Genomic DNA, 22,160 nt, shown 5'->3' with positions numbered 1-22,160 from the left:
TCCTGACAAGAAGGAGGTTTGGAGCAATAGATAGCTTTTTATTAAAATAATTCTAAGATGTCTACAGGAATGTGAGTCTGACAAGGACAAATACTAGGTGATACTTAGACCTTGACATGGAATCTCATTACCAAATAGCTATAAGATGGTCATGTTTCCTTATAAGTAGAATGACCTAATTCAGTTAGTCATTTTGATTTATGCAACACTCTCTTTTCTTCTATTTGTCTTCAATCTCATAACTGACCTTTACAATTATTACCAATTACTTATCAAACTAGAATAATTTCATTTAATATTTAAAGAAAGGGCCATATCGATTATACTTATTTAGCATTCAGAGGGTAGTAGATGTAAAAAAAAAAAAGTAATGCCTGCTGAAGACAGTCTTCACATTGGGTTTTAAGAGAGGATAAGCTGAACTAGTTTCCTATTGCATTCTTTGTTTCTACATGAGGATCCGAGTCCCATGCTAGTACTCATCAACAGTTAGATGGTCACAACCACTGAGAGTTATCTCTATTTAGGAACTCAGGCAGCTATGAGTTACAGAAAAATAAAAGCCAGTCTTATTTTTTTCAATGGTACAGGTGAAAATATGAAAATATGGTAGCCTACAGCTAACAGTAACAATGTAATGTATATAAAAATCTGCAAGCTTCATTATAAAAATAAAAATGTATAGGTATTTACACTACATTTTGTGTCCTATCTAAGTACCACATGTATGCTACATGTGGTACTTAGATAGGACACAAAAGATTTTATTTAAAATCCTCAGAATAAGAATAAAAAATAAAACTTAGAATGAACTAAGTGGAATAAAAATTGCTGCTTAGATGGAGAAACAGTATATGAATAGATAAAAAGAGTGAAGATAGTGTATTTCCTAATGACAAAAAAAAAAAAAAAAGAATTAAATAACAAGATTGTACCATAAATAGTGATATACTAAGTGTCAAGGGATACCACAATACTTTCAGTATTACAACACTATAATATACTGAGTTTGGAATACTCAGTCAATGAAGATTAACCAGGCAAACCTATCTATATAGCTTATTACATTAGGTACAGAGCTTAGAGATGACATGGTTGAAAAATATTATGTTAAGCATTCCAACATAACAACAGTGGCACGTGCTATATTCTGCATGGTGTTCCTTGCACAAAACAAAACAGTTTTCTTGGATGCTTTCAAGTATTGTAAGTAAAAAGAAAATATACCATAGAAGTGATAAATTTAGATATTGAATAATTAGTTGTTAGTAGAAGAAAAGAGACCTACTTTTCTGTTGTATTTATGATGAAAGGAAGACAGGAGAAAGTCAACTGTTTACAATGAAATGAGAGAGAAGGTTTTATGCTAAGTAAATCTATACTATATAACTTATTTTATGTTACTGATAACTGTTAAAAATAGAAAAGTTTTGGAATCTGTCAAAATCCCTTTCACTGATTTGAAGTTATTTAGATGTTAGGAAGAATCAATATTAACAAGGCCTAATTAATAAAATACAAGTAAAAAAAACCCAAATGATATACAAAAAAAACCAACTTAATCTCAGACCAAAGTAAGGATTTTACTTGCAAAATATTGCTACAACATTCTAAATGTCAATGACTCATTATCAGATTGTTGAAATTAATTCATTTCAAGCAGAAAAAATATATAAAATTACTGAGGACAAAAGTTACATAATTCCTTAATGTTCTCTGAGACAGAATGAGTGTTAATTCATTCCATGGCAACCAGGAGAGAGAGGTAGGAGGGTGATTGATATTGAATGCCATACAAGATAGAGTAGCTGTTATTGAAATTATTCCAAAAGGGGGCCTAGCTATTCAAAGAATAGAATCAAGTCCCTGGTGTGGAATTAATAGATCACCATTGATATAGTCTATATTTCATATCTTGTCAATAATCAAAATTAAAACATCAGGGTATTAAGTTGGAAGTAAACTGAATGGAACAGACTGTCTGAGGAGACCCAACATCTTTTTATTTTCACACTCGAAGTTCCGCACTTCCTCTTCCACAACAATGACCTCACAGCCACACTGCACCTCAAACATGTCATCACAGTTACACTGCACCTTATACATGATGCCTTCACTGTATCATGTACAATATAAGCAGGTTGACAAGATGCAGAGGTGAACATGCTGTACCAAATAAAACACACCTAAGATAACACACCCTACTTCAAACAAACTACCCTCACCACCACATTGTTCTTTATACAATAAACCCATTACATTACACTAAATCAAAAAATAACAAGTTTATTACTACAATATGATTGAATTTCAATTGCAAACCAAGAAAATGACAATCAAACATAACAAAAAAAACCCCAGAAAAATGTATATATATATATATATTATTTACATTATTTACATTTGACGGATATTTGTCCATATCTTGTTTGTTGTCAAAACAACGTTTCGGCTGATATACCCTCCAGCCTTCGTCAGGTGTCTTGGGGAAATTTCGAACCTGGGTTCTCATTCCCAATGATGTTACTATTATTATATCAGCCGAAACGTTGTGTTGACAACAAACAAGATGAGGACAAATATCCGTCAAATGTAAATAATGTAAATAATTCCTCATCTCTTAAATATAGAACTGTAATATATATATATATATATATATATATATATATATATATATATATATATGCAACGGACAAAATATTCATCAAGATGTTTTACTAGACTACAAAAGTAATTTTTGGTTAAATTCTCAAACAAATGACGGAAGTAACCAGACTAACAATTTTAACCCACATGCATGTAACCAGCCTTAGTATAACTAAGACTACTATGATCACTTTTGTCAAATTGTAAACAATATAAACATATTTCATAGCATTTTATCTTAAGACTTTCTCCAGACTATGGTTAGCATGTTTAGTGGAGATCTTGACAGCTTGTAAAGATTGTGGAGAGATCCTAGTGGTTTTGTAAGCAATTACCAATGGCAAGATTAAATTCTATAGGGAAACTATGACAAATATCAGTGATGGAGGGTGGAAAAACAAAGAGAGATTGCAGATTGTGTGGGGCAGAGTTTCAAACAGAAGGGAGAGAAAGCACCATGGTTAAGTACTGTATAATTTATCTGTGATGAGATAATATGATATACAATTTGTGAGAGGGAGAGAGTAATTATAATGTACAACAGAGGGAGAGACAGATAGAGCTGCAAATTTTGTAATGTATAATTTGGAAATCAGAAAGTATTGTAATATTCAGAGAGGGGGTGAATAATTGAGAGAAAGAGAGGAGAGAATGAGAGAGAGAGAGAGAAGTATGCTCTGTAATATACAGTTGGGAAGACAAAGAGGTAGGTCATGTTTTATACAATTTGTGTGAGAGATAGTTACAGTTGAGAAAGAGAGAGGTAGAAAGAGAGAGAGAGAGAGAGATGAGGGTTACTACATAGCAGAGAAGTAAACAAGAATCCATCAACTAGAAAGATGGAACTGCGTTTTTCTGTTGCAGAGATATTAGCAGGCAAGATATAATCATCTTGATATGGTACCAATTGAATGCATGAGTGGTAGAAGTAGCAACAGCAACAGGGAAAGGTGACATTTAAATCATTTAATAGAAGTATCAAAAATATTTTAAAAGCTTACAACAACGTTGTTGTTCTTTACAATGCAGACCATTAATATTTTAACATTTTATAACTGTCACCAATGTAAAATGTTTTCTTACATTGAATGTACTTACTTGTCTCAATGCATACATGCAAGCATACCTAAGTACACATACATGTATACATTTATGCATGCACACACAGTTATATTCAAAACCCTTTGCTAAGTGTATGGTTGTAAAGTGTTGGTATGTGTAAATCATGTGCATGTATGCTAGGTAAATGTTTATAAGATGTCTGCAAGTAAGGAGTGTGAGTAAGGCACGCAGCGTATGCATGTATGTGTAAGTGTGTGAGTGTTATCTCAGTGCAGATGCAATGAAATAATGCAATGGTGGCTTTCAAACCATCATCTGAAGTCTGCATGCAACAGAGTGTAAGGATGAATGAGATAAGTTATTCAACAACGATAAAATGGAAGTTTACAGAAGTTCTGTGAAGCTCTTATCACTTCTGATAATCTTCTCCAACAGCACCAAAAACCATAGACAACACACACACACACACACACACACACATATCACAAACTACATCTCATGTGCAAACAAAAATAAACAAGAAGGTGAAAGTCATTAAATTTCACATTCAAACAATAAATGTAACAATTTCTAACTATTTACAGTGCCCTCCTCATTTTTTTCATATAGTTAACATGCTATAAAGGCTGAGTTTCTCTTTCAAGGGTAAAGAAAAAAAATCACTTCAGTATTGCAAAGTTGGAAACTTAAATAAATATTAGCCGAGATGTAACAATTCACTAAATAGTCTAAGTACACCCCCAAATATATCAACTATACAGAAGCCATCCTCCAACTAAGCACAAGCACTTTATCTTCCTGTGACACATCAATGATTCAAGCTGTTCTTAAATACTGTACAAACTACATACTTCCCTAATACTTTCTATCAAAGATGCAGCTCTGTGGAAATTCCTATTCAGTAGTGCTTATTTTCCAGCTGCTAAATTTCAATACTTCACACTGACTAACAATGGTAAAAATCTCATTAGGTTACCAATAATGATACTGAAAATCTAGCTGAAAGCAAAATACTGACATGGAAGAAAATTGTCCATAAGCAACGAGCACCTAAGGAAAATACATGGATAAATAGGGAATACCTTAAAATCACTCTCTCCTGAAAATTCATCTTGATGAGGAACCAATGAAAAAGTTTTACAAAATAGCCAAAGAAAGCATACAAGAAATAACCTATTTAGTAAATTGTTACATCTCAGCTAACATTTCTTTTTCTCCATAACATCATGATGACATGATATATCATCTTTTTAATGTTAGTTTAAGAAGGAATGGCAAGTGCCCATAAGCTTTCTCGGGGTCTCTTACACTGGTGGTATGAAGTTATCTCCAAATAGGAGATCAGGCCCAAATACTTGCAACAGACTGGATTCCACCATGGGTGCACATAAGCCAAGTGATAGTGCTAAACTAGGCAACATGTTTGAAGTATTAAAAAACAATATAGAAGACAATGCCACTAGTTTGAAGCTACTTAGAGTAAAGTTTCTAACAAATTAAACTTTACTAAAAATCTGACAAGAACAAGTGCCATAGAGAATGCGCAGGTTTCCTGCAAGTCTTTAGATTCCCAATTGACAGCATTTTACCTCAATCATGTTGCCTGGAAAATATGTGAACACCATTATATCACAATATTGATCATTGATAAATTTGAAATGGTGAGCTCCAGCAACAGACATGCATCCCATTCATATCATGGATCTCAATATGCCTAAGTAAAATAGAAGGGGATGAAATATTCCAGATCATCAATACATTTTTGTGGAAACTATTGAAAGTTTGCATTAAAGCAACCACCATCACTACAAGGAATAGCAAAATATTAATGTATCATTAAGATGAAGCTGCAGTAAAATAGATGGAGCCAATAACAAGGGCAAATTCATATTACAAATAGGGATTCAATAAAGTAGAATTCTTATTCCTGAATATTACAAAAGACAGTATACAAAATCAAGTGTTACTGTGTATTTAATTAAGCTAATATATCAATACAAACAAATGTTGCTCACTCTACAAAATAAAAAAAGAAAAATCAATACTTATACATTTTCAATGGTGTCTAGAAAGTTATTACATATGTATCACCATCATTTTACATGCACTTTTCATGCTGAAATGATTTGGATGGGTTGTCACAGCCTGTCACAGGTTGATTTGGAGTTACTACCTTTCTAGACAGGAGGACTGCATCTCACTCATATATTTTGCTTTAAGCTTTGTTTCTATGAATGGGTGCCATCCTATTACCAACCACTTTACAGATAGTACTGGCTGCATTTCATTGCAGCATCAGCACAAGAGAAGTTGTCATATCCTCAACTCGATAATATATTGGCAGAGACACGAGAACCTCTCCACATTGTCTCCTTGTTTGCCAATCACATTTTAGATTGTACTGAGAGTATTCTATCATGGCACCGTCACAAGTTAGGATGCTTTGTACCTCATAAAACTAAAGAGTTTTCACTAATATGTTCATTCACACAAGGCAATGTGACTAAGGTGAGTAGCAGAGAGAGTGATGATAGAAGAAACAAGATGGGTGAATGAACAAGAGTATTATGAAAGGAACAGAGTAATTGCATTGAGAGGATGTTTCAATAAGTGAGAAAGTGGTGGGTAGAGGAACAATTGTAAGGGTGTGTGGTAGATATCAATAACAAGAACCAACATTAAAAAAATTCATTTCAAGTGAACCTCTAAGTGATCACTTGAGTTATTAAAAATAGCAAAAATTTCCCTCAAATTACACCCTACCATCTTGAAAAAAAAAAAAAAAAAGGACACTGGCTGTTACAATACAAAACATACTATGTAAAAATAAAAGGTGGCTAGATTATAGCTGGAATTTCTTTGGTCTCCAGCATTAGGGTTGATATAGGAGAAAAATAACTCCTTTGTATAAAGTGATACAGAAGATTATCAAATTCATCATCAAATTTCTGACACCTGAACATCTTCACTTCTCAATACTTGTGTAAGCTGCTAAGTAGAATATGAAGAAGGCGAAGTGTTCCAAACATCAAAAGTTAAGGTAAGGCTGTAGATATAGATGATACTGGCATGACAGCAAGTTTATTTTCCATACTCAACCTAACTATGGAGTAAATTCATGGATTTTAGCCATCAATGCAAATGTAATCTAATCAAAATACGTTACTTAGTGTGGTCAGTCCAAAGAGGCTATTATATAATTTCAATGTGAACAGGAAAAAAAAAAAGTGAGAGGGGGATTGACTGGACTATACTTTCAAATATATTTACATTCTCATCAGCAATGAATTACCCTACTCTTAACATACTTTAAACAAATTACATAATAGCAAAGATTTTTTTTTTTTTGTCTTTCTTAAATACATTTTCACAGAGTCAGTTAAGTTACTAAGAGTAGGGTAAGTAATTGCTGATGAGAACATAATCATGATTAAAACTATAGTTCAGGTGACCCCTCTTTTTCTATCTGCTGTAAAACTATATATATGACAGTTGTTGACAACTATCCAATGTATCTAATTATTTCTAATTAGTTTACACATACAATGATGGCTAAAAATTTATGTTTACCTTATAATAAACTTAATATATAGAAGAGAAATAAAAGACCAAATTGATAAATATTTATTTCACTACTTGATAAGGGGTTGTGGGAGCAAAAGAACTGCAATTATTTCACAGTCAGGGTACTAAATTCTACCTTGAAGTTCACAGATTTTTGAGAAAGTTACCTGTAATGGATTGTCAATATAGATTGGCATGGAAGAAAATTTATCTCAGATTGATTTTAATAATGTAGAATCTGGAGGTAATGACAGGATTTATGGACTTCTGTGACTAATTGAGAGATTTATCAATTAGAAAGTCGGAAAACAATAGGTTGGAAACCGCACTAGCAAACAAGAGCCAGTTTATCCTGTAAATATAATTATAATGGCTCAAAGTATTAGGTTGGCAGCATCACAACCACCAACATTATCATTACCATTGATTTCATATCTGTTTGTTGTTGTCCATCACAGCACAAACTGACATGGACTGCAAGCTATCATCTCTCAATTCATTTCTATCATTCATCATTTCAATGATGAGGCTTAACATTTTAACAGATATGATCCAACTACTTTATTCCTGGCAACTAGTGGTATGTTTCACACAGCAAACTATTTCTATTGCCACCTCCACCACAACCAACATCACCACCATTATTACCACCATCTATTCTCATCATCTGACCACACAAACAGTTATCTCTCCTGCATATATTAACCCAATAGCTTTCACTACACACGCAACACACAAAACACATAAGTCCAATTCTCATGTTAGCCAACCAATAGATTGTTTAAGTCACTATCCTACAGTTTTTCAATACATTTCTGCTGCACAAATCAAACCAGCCATAGAAATATTCTCTGAATCAGCTGACTGTATACACAGCTCTTGTCTAGATATCACAACTTACCTATCACACCCCATGAACCACTACAGCCTCCAATAGCTTCTTCAATCCTATGTACTTTATCATGTCAGCTGCATCAGTGCTATTTGATGCCTTCCTATTGATTACTCATCAACCTATTTAACAGTCAACATCTATTTATTGTATTTCTAAAATAATACTGAGTAAATCACCCCACCATCCCACTTACTATAACTAAATTATATAGATGTGAATAGCACTGTTCACATCTAAATAATACAGATATGAAATAGGTTTATTTAAAGCTTCCTTTAACAAAAAGAGATCTATAATGCAACAAAATATTAATACTTCTTTTCAAATTCAAATGATGCCTCCTTGTTAGAAAAGAACTGCTTTGATTTCTTATTTTAATTGTATTCACCTTAACAAGAGAGCTATATCACTTAACCTTCTAAAAATAGAAGCCAAAGCTTTCTCAAATCATATCCTACCATCTATAAAAAAAAAGGAAGATCACATTGGAGAATGTAATCTCAGATATACTATGTGTAAATGAAAGATACAATGACCACTGTGGAGAGAAGAAACGATATGGGAAGTTGATATGTTGTCAAACTACCAACTAAAATTCTATCAAGTGACACTGCCATCTTAAATAAAAGAAACTAAATAGTGTAAACATATATACTAAGTCTGAATACAAGGTTTTTCATAATGTAAACAAGGCAGCATAGTTATAACAAGAACATATTCAACTATATCTTCAGGATCAGAGTTGGCTTTAGGATAAAAAACAAAAAACAAGAAAGTTCAAAGGTTCATATTCAGTCACTGTCACACTACAAGTATGTGACATGATACTTAATTTTCAATGGCTAGGAGTAGATGTCAGAGTGCTAAAGGAATCTGAAACAGTGCAAAACTGATAACTGTTTTGTTGGTTTATAATAATGTATTCAGTTTAAACTATGGATATACTTTGGACCTGTATGAAAACCCATATTGTACGAAGACCTATCCTTCAAACAATACATGAAGATGGTTTGGGGCCATGCAAAGGCAAAAGAAAAAAACAGAAAATATCAGATAACCAACTTATGTGGCATGAATTGAAAACTGCTGGATATATTGTTCTGTGAGCCTAAAGTGTTAAACATTCCAGTGTCACTTGGTAGGGCCTTTATTTTATTTTATAAATCTTGTTCTCTAAAAACATGTACCAGACGTTTTGAGGAACTTTATTCCTAATAAACTGGAGTCATATCAACAAAGAGGTTTATCCCTCATCTATCTGGCAAGAAGAAAAATCTAAAAAACAAAGCACCATCTATATGACATACTGGAAGTTCTATAGGAGACAGTAGCAACAGCTGTAACAGCCATAGGAGAAGTAGCAACAACTGAAGCAGAATGCTGTACATTTGATGAATGTTTTACCAGCTTACAGATAGATACCAGGTCAACTTGCTCTATATATACTGCACAAAAGACAAATCTTCAGTGGTGCCCCAACAACACAATATATTAGAGTTCAATGTGACCACCATTGCAAGCCATCTCCAACAGTTTCAAACTTGTCATTTCTCACAATATAAATATTTAAGAAACATTTTGGCAATGAGAACATCATCATCATCATCATCATCACCGTTTAACGTCCGCCTTCCATGCTAGCATGGGTTGGACGATTTGACTGAGGACTGGTGAAACCGGATGGCAACACCAGGCTCCAATCTAATTTGGCAGAGTTTCTACAGCTGGATGCCCTTCCTAACGCCAACCACTCAGAGAGTGTAGTGGGTGCTTTTACGTGTCACCCACACGAAAACGGCCACGCTCGAAATGGTGTCTTTTATGTGCCACCCACACAAGAGCCAGTCCAGGGGCACTGGCAACGATCTCGCTCGAAAACCCTACAAAGGCCAGTCAGGCGGTATATATATATATATATATATATATATATATATATATGTCTGTACGTATTGTCGTCGTCGTTTAAGTCCGCTTTCCATGCTAGCATGGGTTCGACGATTTGACTGAGGACTGGTGAAACCAGATGGCTACACCAGGCTCCAATCTGATTTGGCAGTCTTTCTACAGCTGGATGCCCTTCCTAAAGCCAACCACTCAGAGAGTGTAGTGGGTGCTTTTACGTGTCACCCGCACGAAGGCCAGTCAGGCGGTACTGGCAAAGGCCATGCTCATCTCGCTCGAGAAACCTCATGTGTCACCCGCACAATAGCCAGCCCAGGGGCACCAGCAACGATCCCGCTCGAAAAATCCCAGAACCCCACACAAGAGCCAGTTCAGCGGCACCGGCAACGATCTCGCTCGAAAAACCTCATGTGTCACCCGCACAAGAGCCAGTCTAGGGGCACTGGCAACGATCCCGCTCGGAAGATTTCATGTGTCGCCCGCACATGAGCCAGTCCAGGGGCACTGGGAACGATCTCGTCTCGCTCAAGGCATTTCACGTGTCACCCGCACAAGAGCCAGCCCAGGGGCACCGGCAACGATCCCGCCCGAAAGATTCCATGTGTCGCCCGCACACGAGCCAGCCCAGGGGCGCCGGCAACGATCTCGCTCAAAAAACCTCATGTGTCACCCGCACAAAAGCCGGCCCAGGGGCACCGGCAACGATCTCGCTCGAAAGATTTCATGTGTCACCCACACACGAACCAGTCCAGGGGCACTGGCAACGATCCCGCTCAAAACATTTTATGTGTCACCCGCACAAGAGCCAGTCCAGGGTCAACGGCAACGATCTCGCTCGAAGGATTTCATGTGTTGCCCGCACATGAGCCAGTCCAGGGGCACCGGCAACGATCCTGCTCGAAAAACCTCGTGTGTCACCCGCACAAGAGCCTGCCCAGGGGCGTCGCCCGCACATGAGCCCGTCCAGGGGCACTGGCAACGACCCTGCTCGAAAAAATTTCATGTGTCACCCGCACATGAGCCAGTCCAGGGGCACCGGCAACGATCTCGCTCGAAAAAGCCTCGTGTCACCCGCACAAGAGCCAGTCCAGGGGCACTGGCAACGATCCCGCTCGAAAGATTTCATGTGTCGCCCGCACATGAGCCAGTCCAGGGGCACTGGCATCGATCCCGCTCGAAAGATTTCATGTGTCTCCCGCATATGAGCCAGTCTATAGGCACTGGCAACGATCCCGCTCGAAACATTTCATGTGTCACCCGCACAAGAGCCAGTCCAGGGGCACTGGCAACGGTCTTGATCGAAAGATATCACGTGTCGCCCGCACATGAGCCAGTCCAGAGGCACTGGCAACGATCCCGGTCGAAAAACCTCATGTGTCACCCGCACAAAAGCCGGCCCAGGGGCACCGGCAACGATCTCGCTCGAAAGATTTCATGTGTCACCCATACACGAACCAGTCCAGGGGCACTGGCAACGATCCCGCTCGAAAGATTTCGATAGAAATAAAAATATGGGTTAGAATGATTTAGTATCAGACTGCTAGTGCTTGGTCCAAGAGTTCAAATCACACTATATGCATTTGAGTGTCTCAAAGCAAGATAATTCTAGATTTATCTCCATTTATCTCACCAAGAATAGCAGGGCGTTAGGGGAAGAAAATAACTGACAAACCAGCAGAGAAATAATGGTTGCTCTTCTGATTAATGGTGTTACATAAACTGAAAATTGTTAAATAAGACACCTCTTATTTGAAAAGTCTTTTTCTGAGAAAAAAATCAATTGGTGACAGACATACAACTTATCTAGAAAAACATTTGTTGCCTACTTTAATGATGTTTCATAGAATGAAGAAGATCAATTGAGATAGTTGACACTTTTCAGTTGTCTTTATATTCTGGCATGAAAAATGAATTTGTGCAAGAACTATCAGCAGTTCAGGAAAGATCTGGCAGTGAATTAGCAAATCCAAACATGCAACCTTTCTTAGAAGTAACGTTTCTAATAAGAAAACAAAACAGTAACTGAAGACATAGAGTGACTGCATATAATCTTGACTGTTTCTGGAAATATTTAATTTACTTGACAATCAACAAACTTTGCTAATTTTTAATCTGACCCTCAGCACAGTTTCCATAATGGGTTTCAAGTCTTTAATATATTGCGGTATCACAATGATAGGGCAGGTTTAGAATGGGTTCATAGTTACTTTGATTTGTAACAGGTTTGGGATAACATGTAAACAAATTGCTAATATGAGAAAAGAGGGACTGAAGAATTAACGTAGAATCTAAGGCAAGGGGTAGGCATATGACAGCAAGAAAAAAGATATGGACAGAATACCTGAGAATACTGCAGTAGCAACTGTAGAAGTACAATATGTCTATATATACATATATGGATGTAAGCTACAATGCAATCTGTTTTTCTTTTTACACATGTATGTGTGAGAGACAGTGACTATAGAGTATTGGTGACTGGAGTTGTTACCTACCATAAATCATCTAACAACTTTAGGCCATTGATTTATAAACCTTCATGAATTGAAAATTTTCAATTCATGTTGCACCCTACAGCAAATCACATAAGAGAAAGAAAATTTGCTGTAAAGAATTAAAGCTGCACTGAAATCTAAAGCAAGCACACCTGATAAACTGTAACAATTGACATTAAAACTATTATAGAGATCACCAATATTACTACTACTACTACTACTACTACTACTACTACTGCTGCTGCTGCTGCTGCTACAACTACTACTACTAATCCTATTATTATTATACATGATGTGGATGTGATACTACTATTGCACTTCCTGATGTTACAATTAATACAAATACTACTATTACTATTTACGTAACTAATAATGCTACTGTAACAGCTGTGCTATTGCTGCTACAATAATGAGAACAACAATAGGTAATTCATATGATAATATAGTGATAACATTGCAGCAAGACATGGTTACTACAGACCCAACATCAACATTAGGTAAGGTACAGAAAACAAAATAATTTCATTTCATTGAAATGTTGAGGATAGAATGAAAATCTGATGTAACTGGCATGGAATGATCAGTGACATGTAAAACTGTGTATGTGCATGTGTGTTGGGGTGTGTTTCGATATCATCTGTAAATTCATATATGTTTGAGTAATTCTCTCTTCCTCTAGTGTGTGTGTGTATCAACAAATTTATGGATGCATGAATGCATATATGCAAATGTGTATGTGACTGTGTGCATAAGTATATGTGTGTATATACCTAAATATAATAGATTAGTAGATAATTAGCTTTGGTGCTCTGATGGAAGTGATAACTACAACTATCTCGGTTCAAAAATATTGCATGGCGGAGAGAAAGAGAGGGAAGGAGAGAGAAAAGGTGCAGAGAGAGAGAGAGGGGGGGAGAAAGAGAGAGAAGGAGAGAACATGAAAAATTATGAATTACTAAAACACAACTCAAAAATGAGAAGCTTTCAGATGTTTAAGAGAGAGAGAGAGACAGAGAGAAGGAGAGGCAGAGAGAAAGTTGATGATCAATAGTGAATTAGTATGTAAATAGGACAGGGGAATTGGTTGAAAATAAACACTATGTTGGTGCTGTTGTAATTCTTGCTGCCATAATGAGGACAAGACGAGGAGAAGGAGGAGAATGTCAGTGATGTTTCACTGTTATTCTATGCCATTATGTCAATGTTATATTATTAAGAAGCTGCTACAACCAAGAATAGCAAAAGAAAGGTAGGTAGGTTAGTGGTTGGTTGGGTGGGTTGGCATTTGGGAAGGTGGGTAAGTAAATGGGTAGGATTGAAAGAAAACGGCTAGAATCTATTAAAATAGGTTTCAATTCAATACACGAGTAAATACCTACCAGCCTACATACACATCTATATATATATATATATATATATATATATATACATACACGAATATATATATTTATATATATATATATATACACACACACACACACATACATATGCACATATACACATACAAAGTACAAAGATCCACATACACACACACACATAAATACAAAATGTATGTGTGCATGTGAGTGTATGGATGTATATGTATCATATAACCTTGACTGCAGTCAGCAGTAAAGCTACACAAAGAACAGATAAGGAAGAAAGAGGGAGATCACATTGAAAGATTCTCATTAACTAAATCAAAATAACAACAAAAACATTTTCAAAATAAATAAATAAAAATATATTTGATGCGGCTGAAAAAAATTTTTTAAATAAAAAAAAAAACAAATGAAATAAAACAATACGAAACTTGCTATTAAAAGGCTGAGCTATATCATTTTTATCATTATTATACATATTTTGATTATCATCATTATTATTATCATCATAATTATTACTATTGTCATCATCATCATTTCTGTGTTTTATTTAAATTCTATACAAGCATAGCGATGAACAAATTGAAATCAGGCTTTGGGACTTAATATAATTTTTCTACAGCACTCATAAATGAATAAATGATATGCAAGTAATAAAATACAAATATACAAGCATGTATGTGTGTATGTAGGTATGTACACACATACACTCATGTGTCTGTGTATTATTTATTTGTGTATGTGTGTGTGTACATATATATAGTGAGAGAGAGAGAGAGAGAGAGAGAGAGAGAGAGAGAGAGAGAGTTAGGGAAAGAGTGTGAACACATATACATGTATGTATACATTGTAAATGCACAGACAAACATATATACATAGATATATATATTTTTGTATTAATGTTTAGCAGAAGTAACAGAGTGACTCAAGGTCTGAGAGTTTCATGCCATATATATATGTGTGTGTGTGTGTGTGTGTGTGTGTGTGTGTGTGTGTGTGTGTGTGTGCGTGTATGCATGAGTTATATGAGAACCACTTCAAGTTTCATGCTCAGATAGGGCAATATTCAGACAGACTTGTACAGGACCCAACAGTATTCAAGCTCTAATACAAAACTGGATAGTGCACAGTACACTATATAAGCTACTATCCAAGCATGAAACTTGAAGTAGCTCATGTAGAAGTCTTGTATTTGTTAAATGATATTTAACTCTTACTGAACCAAGTACTTTTTGCTTATCTTATTAACAGTCATACAATATATGTTTTTATGTGCTACTATTAGTTTCATGAGATGAAAGCATGCCAGGCAGTATTTTTCAACATGTCTGGTGTCTTAGCTCAATCTACAGGCTTTGCCCACATGGCATAACAAGCCAAAAAATAGGATGCGAGAAAAAGTGAGAAAAAGCAAGAAAGAAGTAGATATAATATGTGGAAGGCTGAAAAATTGAAAAAGAAAACAGAAAGAACTCTCCTCCTTTTGCTTCTTACTATTTTCTACTTCATTTTCCTATTTTTCAATCTTCTACCTGCTATATCATCCTATTGTCCTATTTTTAGCTTGTTATGCCATGTGAGTAGTGCCTGAAGATTGTGCTAAGGCACCAGGCATGTTAAAAAATACTGTTTGGCATGCTTTCATCACATGAAACTAATAGTAGCACATAAAAACATATATTGTGTTTATTTATTTCTCACCAAATGGAATACTTTCTTGTTGATCTTACCATCATGGAACAGTACTGTGTATATATATATATATACACACACACACACATATGTACATACAGGGGTTGGACAAAATAACAGAAACACCTAGCGTCATAGCATAATTTTGAAATATCTATAAAACTGTCAAAAGCTTGTTTATTTTTATGTTTTTTGATTTATTATTAGTGTTGCTTAATATGTTTTGCTACAATTCTGTTTCTTTTCAGATATCATCAGAAAAAGATAATTAAAATTCATTAAAATGACAGATCTATTGGACTTTCAATGAGGTTAAATTGCTGGTGCTTGTATCGCAAGCACTAGCATAACGAAAACAGCCGAAATGTTTGGTGTATCAAGAAGTACTGTCTTGAAAGTAATGACAGCCTTTGAGAAAGAGGGAATAACCTCCTTGTCGAAACAAAACTACAGAAGAAAACCAAAACTTTCAGATAGGGACAGTCAGACACTAACACGAATTGTTAGAAAGAATCACAAAAGTACTGCTCCCAAAGTTACTGCAGAGCTTAATGACCACCTCAAGAACCCAGTTTCCACAAAAACTGTTTGCTGGGAGCTGCACAAAGCCGGATTTCATGGGAGGGCTGCAATCAGAAAACCACTACTTTCAAAAACAAACGTTGCAAAGTGTTTAGAGTGGAGTAAAAACCTACAGAATTGGTCCTTAGAGCAGTGGAAGAATGTTATTTTCTCGGACGAGTCATCCTTTACCTTATTTTCGACCACCAGCAGAGTATACGTGTGGACACAGCCAAAAGAAACATTTGATCCAGACTGCCTTCTTTGAACTGTTAAATATGGAGGAGGATCTGTGATGATCTGGGGGGCTATATCTTGCAAATCTGCCGGCCCAATGGTTTTCCTTCATGGCAGAATTAATAGTCAAGACTATTTAAGTATTTGATCTGATGAAATTCATCTAATGGTTGCGGAACTGTTTCCAGAGGGGAACGCAATCTTTCAGGATGATAATGCACCAAATCACACAGCTAAAGTTGTTATTGAATAGCACGAGGAACATTCTCATGAAGTTGAACATCTTATCTGGCCCCACCGCAGTCCCCAGATCTCAATATTATTAAACATTTATGGTGCATTTTAGGAAAACAAGTAAGGAGCCGATATCCTCCACCATCATCACTACAAGAACTGGAGACTGTTTTAGCTGAAGAATGGACAAAAATTCCTTTAGAAATAATTCAAACTTTGTACAAGTCCATACCTCATAGAACTCAAACTGTAATTACTGCCAAAGGCGGTACTACCCCATATAAAAATGAATTTGCTTCAAATTTTAAGGTGTTTCCATTATTTTGTTCAACCCCTGTATATATATATATATATATATATATATATATATATATATATATATAGATAGATAGATAGATAGATACATATACACATATATACATACACACAGATATATATACATACACACATATATACATACATACACACACACATATATACATACATACACACACACATATACATACATACACACATGTACATACATGCATATATGCATACATACACACATATATACATACACATATATGTGTATATATATATATATATAAATATATATATATATATATATATATATTATTTTGTTTAAAAGAGTTCCAACACTGTCTGTTTTTTATGTTTTATTTATATTCCTGCAGAACCAATGTGGGGTATAGAATATGGAATATACAATATATAATATAATATGCAATATATAATATAAAATAAAATAAAATAAAAATGGATGGCACCATGAAAGAAAGTATTGAATGTAGATGAAATATTGAGTGTTCAATATAAAGGATCAAATATATAAATATATAAAGGCGACTCGAGTTTCAGGGCTATTTCCCTTCGTCATGGCCGGTATGACAGACTTTATAACAGACTCTGTTAAAGTCTGTCATACTGGCCATGATGAAGGGAAATAGCCCTGAAACTCGAGTCGCCTTTATATATTTATATTTATATATTTGATCCTTTATATTGAACACTCAATATTTCATCTACATTCAATACTTTCTTTCATGGTGCCATCCATTTTTATTTTATTTTATTTTATATTATATATTGTATATTATATTATATATTGTATATTCCATATTCTATACCCCACATTGGTTCTGCAGGAATATAAATAAAACATAAAAAACAGACAGTGTTGGAACTCTTTTAAACAAAATAATATATTCCTCTACACACAATCATACAAAAAAACCACCTTTTTTGTATTTATTTTTACTCGCATATATATATATATATATATATATATATATATATATATATATATATGAATGTGTGTATGTAGGAACATTTTGATGTCAATCAAATCCAATGATGAGCATCTTTTTCAATTATGATTTTTTGATAACAGTACACCTACTTCTTTGGTAATTGTGCTTCTTAAAGAGCAGCATTAAGAGAGGCATCACCTGAATGAGTGACCAAACAGCTATTACTGCTAATGACAGAGTTACACCTGTGGTGTAATCTTAAGAAGCAAATAAGCTGTATATGGTGGTATATCATCTCTGCAAATGCATGTGGTGCCTCAACAGCTGGAAAGGCAATGACTATTCAAAATCTAAGATCCATGATCAATATTGAGAGAAAAGAAACCAGCATAACACAATTTTATAATGGTATTAGGAGAAACATATAGATTCAGTGACAAGGATAGCACAAAATGATTGGTACCTCTCAGATACAAGGCCAGCCAGAAATCTAATCAGTCACAAACTATCAAAAAGCTGGCTGTGACATCATGTTTACTCACAGGATGTACATTAAATTTTGCCAGCCTGAATTCACCCATAAAGCAACAGGGTGATGCAGATATCCTGCCACAGGTAAAAATCCTATCTACACACCTCTTAAACAAATGTTCTGAGAGGAATTAGTATCCATCACCCCTAAAGTGAACTTAAAGTGCACATGTTCACTATCTAAAGTAATTCTATGGTTCAGTACACTATTGCTAGGTAGTCATTTACACTTAACTGGATTGAACTTTGCTATTGAGTTTATTTGTTTTTATTTTATTTTCCCTGTTGATTTTTAAGCTACACTTTTCAACAGGGTAACTAACCGGAATGCCTTTTAGTCAACAATTCAACCATGGAACAAATTGTACTTGATTACATATTGTCAAAAGCACACAGAGACCCAGTGCTACACACATGCACACACACACACACACACACCTCTAGAGTGTGTGTGTAAGTGTGTGCATTTATATACTGATACATATATTTGATATAGAGGTTTGTGTGTGTGTGTGTGTGTGTATGTATATATATATATATATATATATATATATATATATATATATATATATATGGTGGGGGGGGGGCAGTCTTCATGGTTAGTGTTGGATTCATGATTGTAATATTGTGGTTTTGATTCATGAACTAGGCAATGTGTTATGTTCTTGAGCAAATCACTTCATTTCATATTATGCCAGTTGACTCACCTGATGAAAATGAGTGTTTCTTGCAACAGACTAGTGTCCTGTCTGGGATGGAAAATATATGTACCATGGAAACTGGGAAATTGACCCTGTGAATCTATATGTCTTGGCAAGGATCTTTATCATTAATATATATATATATATATATATATATATATATATATATATATGGGAGTAAATGCACTAAGCAGTGTTTACGTATAATCACAATTTAGGCTAGTTGAAATATGTTTGTCACATATTTCAACTGCTATACACACACTGCTATACATATACACATAAATATATATATACATACACCTACATACTTGTACACACACAAAGACAACCACACCCATTGTATATGGCTGTATGTACATGTGTATGTATACATGCATGTGTGTGTATATATACATGCGTGTAGGTGTACATGTGCGTATGTGTATTTATATGCATGCATGTATGTATGTATGTATGTATGTATGTATGTATGTATGTATGTATGTATGAGAATGCATAATAGATGGAACATACACAAAAACAGCATTAATCAGCTTGGCATCTTTGCAATTTTGACACCTTAGGGAGTACTGTTACTCTAGTGGGGTCAACAATCGTCAGATTGTTAGGACATTGATAGAGTAGAGACAAGAAAAAAAAGACAAGAGAACAAATAGACATAGTAAACAGGGACAGAGAAAACAGAAAAACATGAAAAAAATACATGGTTAGCAACAAGGGTGGAAAAAAGAATAGCATCTAGTCTTCTATGGTAAAGATGAAACAAAACAACATAAGACAATAATGCAACAAGTGAATAAACGATTAGGTGCTTGGTCTTAGTCCACTGACAAAAAAATGACTTAGAGAAGAGAAATTAGCAATCACTAATGGAATTGATATTAGAAAGATAGATAGGTAGATATCTGGCCATAGCAGTAACAGAAGGAAATTGCAAAATGGGAATGGAAAGAGAAGTGAGTAGAGAGAAGTGACACAACAGAAAGAGGAGGGAGGGGGAAAAGAATAAGGTCACTGCTATTTAAGTGGTATAGCCCAATGCACAAAAACGTAGAAAATCTCTTGTGAGAAAGTTGATGAGGGGTTATAATTTGATTTCATTCATCAATTATGTTCTCATCATTTATACCTAATTTCTTCCATATATGATGCCAACACAAGCAACCTCCTTTTGATACATGCTCCTATATGAGTGTGTGTGTGCACAGATATGTGTATACATATATATGCATGTGTGTGCACATGCACATACATCCACACAAAGTGGATTTGTAGAGTGCAGAACATCACCACAAGTGTTGGTACCTTAATGGGTGCACACAGTAGGCTTTGTAAAGTAATTGGCAAATGAGTGAATATGGAGGTGGAGGAATGCCTTAGCTTGTTGAGAGCATGACCACTTCTCTAGTGCTGATGCCATGAAATGATTAGGGATAGAAAAAGCAGCCAGCCATTGAAACTAAATCAAAGCTGAAACACAGTGAGATGTGGCCCAACTCACATACTGGGGAGAACTCCAAACAAAAATCCTGACAGTGGTAATGTATCCAATCAATGTACATAAAAGCATATCTATGATAATGATGATATATATAAGCTTTAGATTTGCAATGAAACTAACACAGAAGACAAAATAATAAACAATGTATATGGCACAGGAGTGGCAGTGTGGTAAGTAGCTTGCTTACCAACCACATGGTTCCAGGTTCATTACCACTGCGCGGCACCTTGGGCAAGTGTCTTCTACTATAGGCTTGGGCCGACCAAAGCCTTGTGAGTGGATTTGGTAGACGGAACTTGAAAGAAGCCCGTCGTATATATGTATATATGTGTGTGTGTGTGTGTCTGTGTTTGTCCCCCCAACATTGCTTGACAACCGATGGTGGTGTGTTTACATCCCCATAACTTAGCGGTTTGGCAAAAGAGACCGATAGAATAAGTACTAGGCTTCCAAAGAATAAGTCCTGGGGTCGATTTGCTTGACTAAAAGGTGGTGCTCCAGCATGGCCGCAGTTAAATGACTGAAACAAGTAAAAGAGTAAAATTACTCTTAGTATAACGCTCAATTAAAGATTAAGAAAGTGGAAGTGTCTTAGATATTTCAAGCTTAAGCTCTTCTTCGGAAACTTAAAAGAAGAAAAGAAAAATGAAAGCAATGAAAAAGTATGTGGTGTTCAGCACCATGTCATGTTGAAAATGGCAGTTTGAATGATTAGAAGTGACCTAGAAGGAATGAGGCTTCATTTATGTAAAAACAACAGTGGAAGTATTTGCATGCATACTATGTATGTGTGTGTGTATACATTCTTTTATTCTTTTACTAGTTTCAGTCATTTGGCTGTGGCTATGCTGGGCTTTAAGAACTAGTATGTACAGGTGTATAGTTATGATGTAATGCACACTTATGCATGTCTATATTGTTAGCAGTGTAAGTCTTTATTTGAATGTAATTTTCGAAGTTAATAATGTCTATACAGTCTATATATGCACACACACTTAGGGAAGGTACATGTGTCCATGTGCATCATTGCTATGTACATGTAGGTTTGTTTCACTGTTATTGTGTGTATGCATTTTGTTGTGCTGAGGCTATTATTGTATTGCAATGTGTGTTGGTAGAGCCTTCTGCATTTGAATGTGTGTGCAGTATGTATAATCATGAGTCTATTGTATGTGTATGAATAGTAAAAGAGTGCTAGAAGCACAGGTGAAGGGGTTGGTTATATGAAAGGAGTGGTGGTTGGACTTGGTGAGGAGGACCACCCTTCTCATCAGGTGAGAAAAGATGATCTAGTGGGGTTAGAGCAAGGGAAAGAGCTACAAATGAGTAAGTAACATATATTACATGCATGTTTAAAAAAGGGCAGCTGTGGGAAGAGGTGAGATTGAACTGTAGGGTTTCGAATGAGCAAATGATAGTGCACTGACGTGATAGTAGATGAGAGGGAAAGAAAGATTTTATTTTATTTACACAAAATGTCAGGTTGGTTGTAGGTACTGGATTACAGGATATATGGACATGAGAT

General features: G+C 35.4%; 1 protein-coding gene and 1 long non-coding RNA gene across 30 annotated transcripts in view; one reads left to right on the top strand and one right to left on the bottom strand.

Moving 5' to 3' along the window:
* Positions 1–22,160, bottom strand: part of LOC106874089 (calcium/calmodulin-dependent protein kinase type II delta chain) — a 349,479-nt gene that overhangs the window by 281,840 nt on the left and 45,479 nt on the right. The window lies entirely within an intron of this gene.
* Positions 10,503–16,948, top strand: LOC149135444 (uncharacterized). The gene is made up of 2 exons (XR_016241857.1): positions 10,503–13,058; positions 15,863–16,948. It is a non-coding gene; the product is annotated as an uncharacterized LOC149135444 (long non-coding RNA).

The sequence above is a fragment of the Octopus bimaculoides genome, chromosome 5 (assembly GCF_046866305.1).
Source record: "Octopus bimaculoides isolate indiv1 chromosome 5, ASM4686630v1, whole genome shotgun sequence".
NCBI classification, from domain to species: domain Eukaryota; kingdom Metazoa; phylum Mollusca; class Cephalopoda; order Octopoda; family Octopodidae; genus Octopus; species Octopus bimaculoides.
Note: the sequence above shows the minus strand (reverse complement) of the source record. Positions and strands in the feature narration are given on the sequence as shown.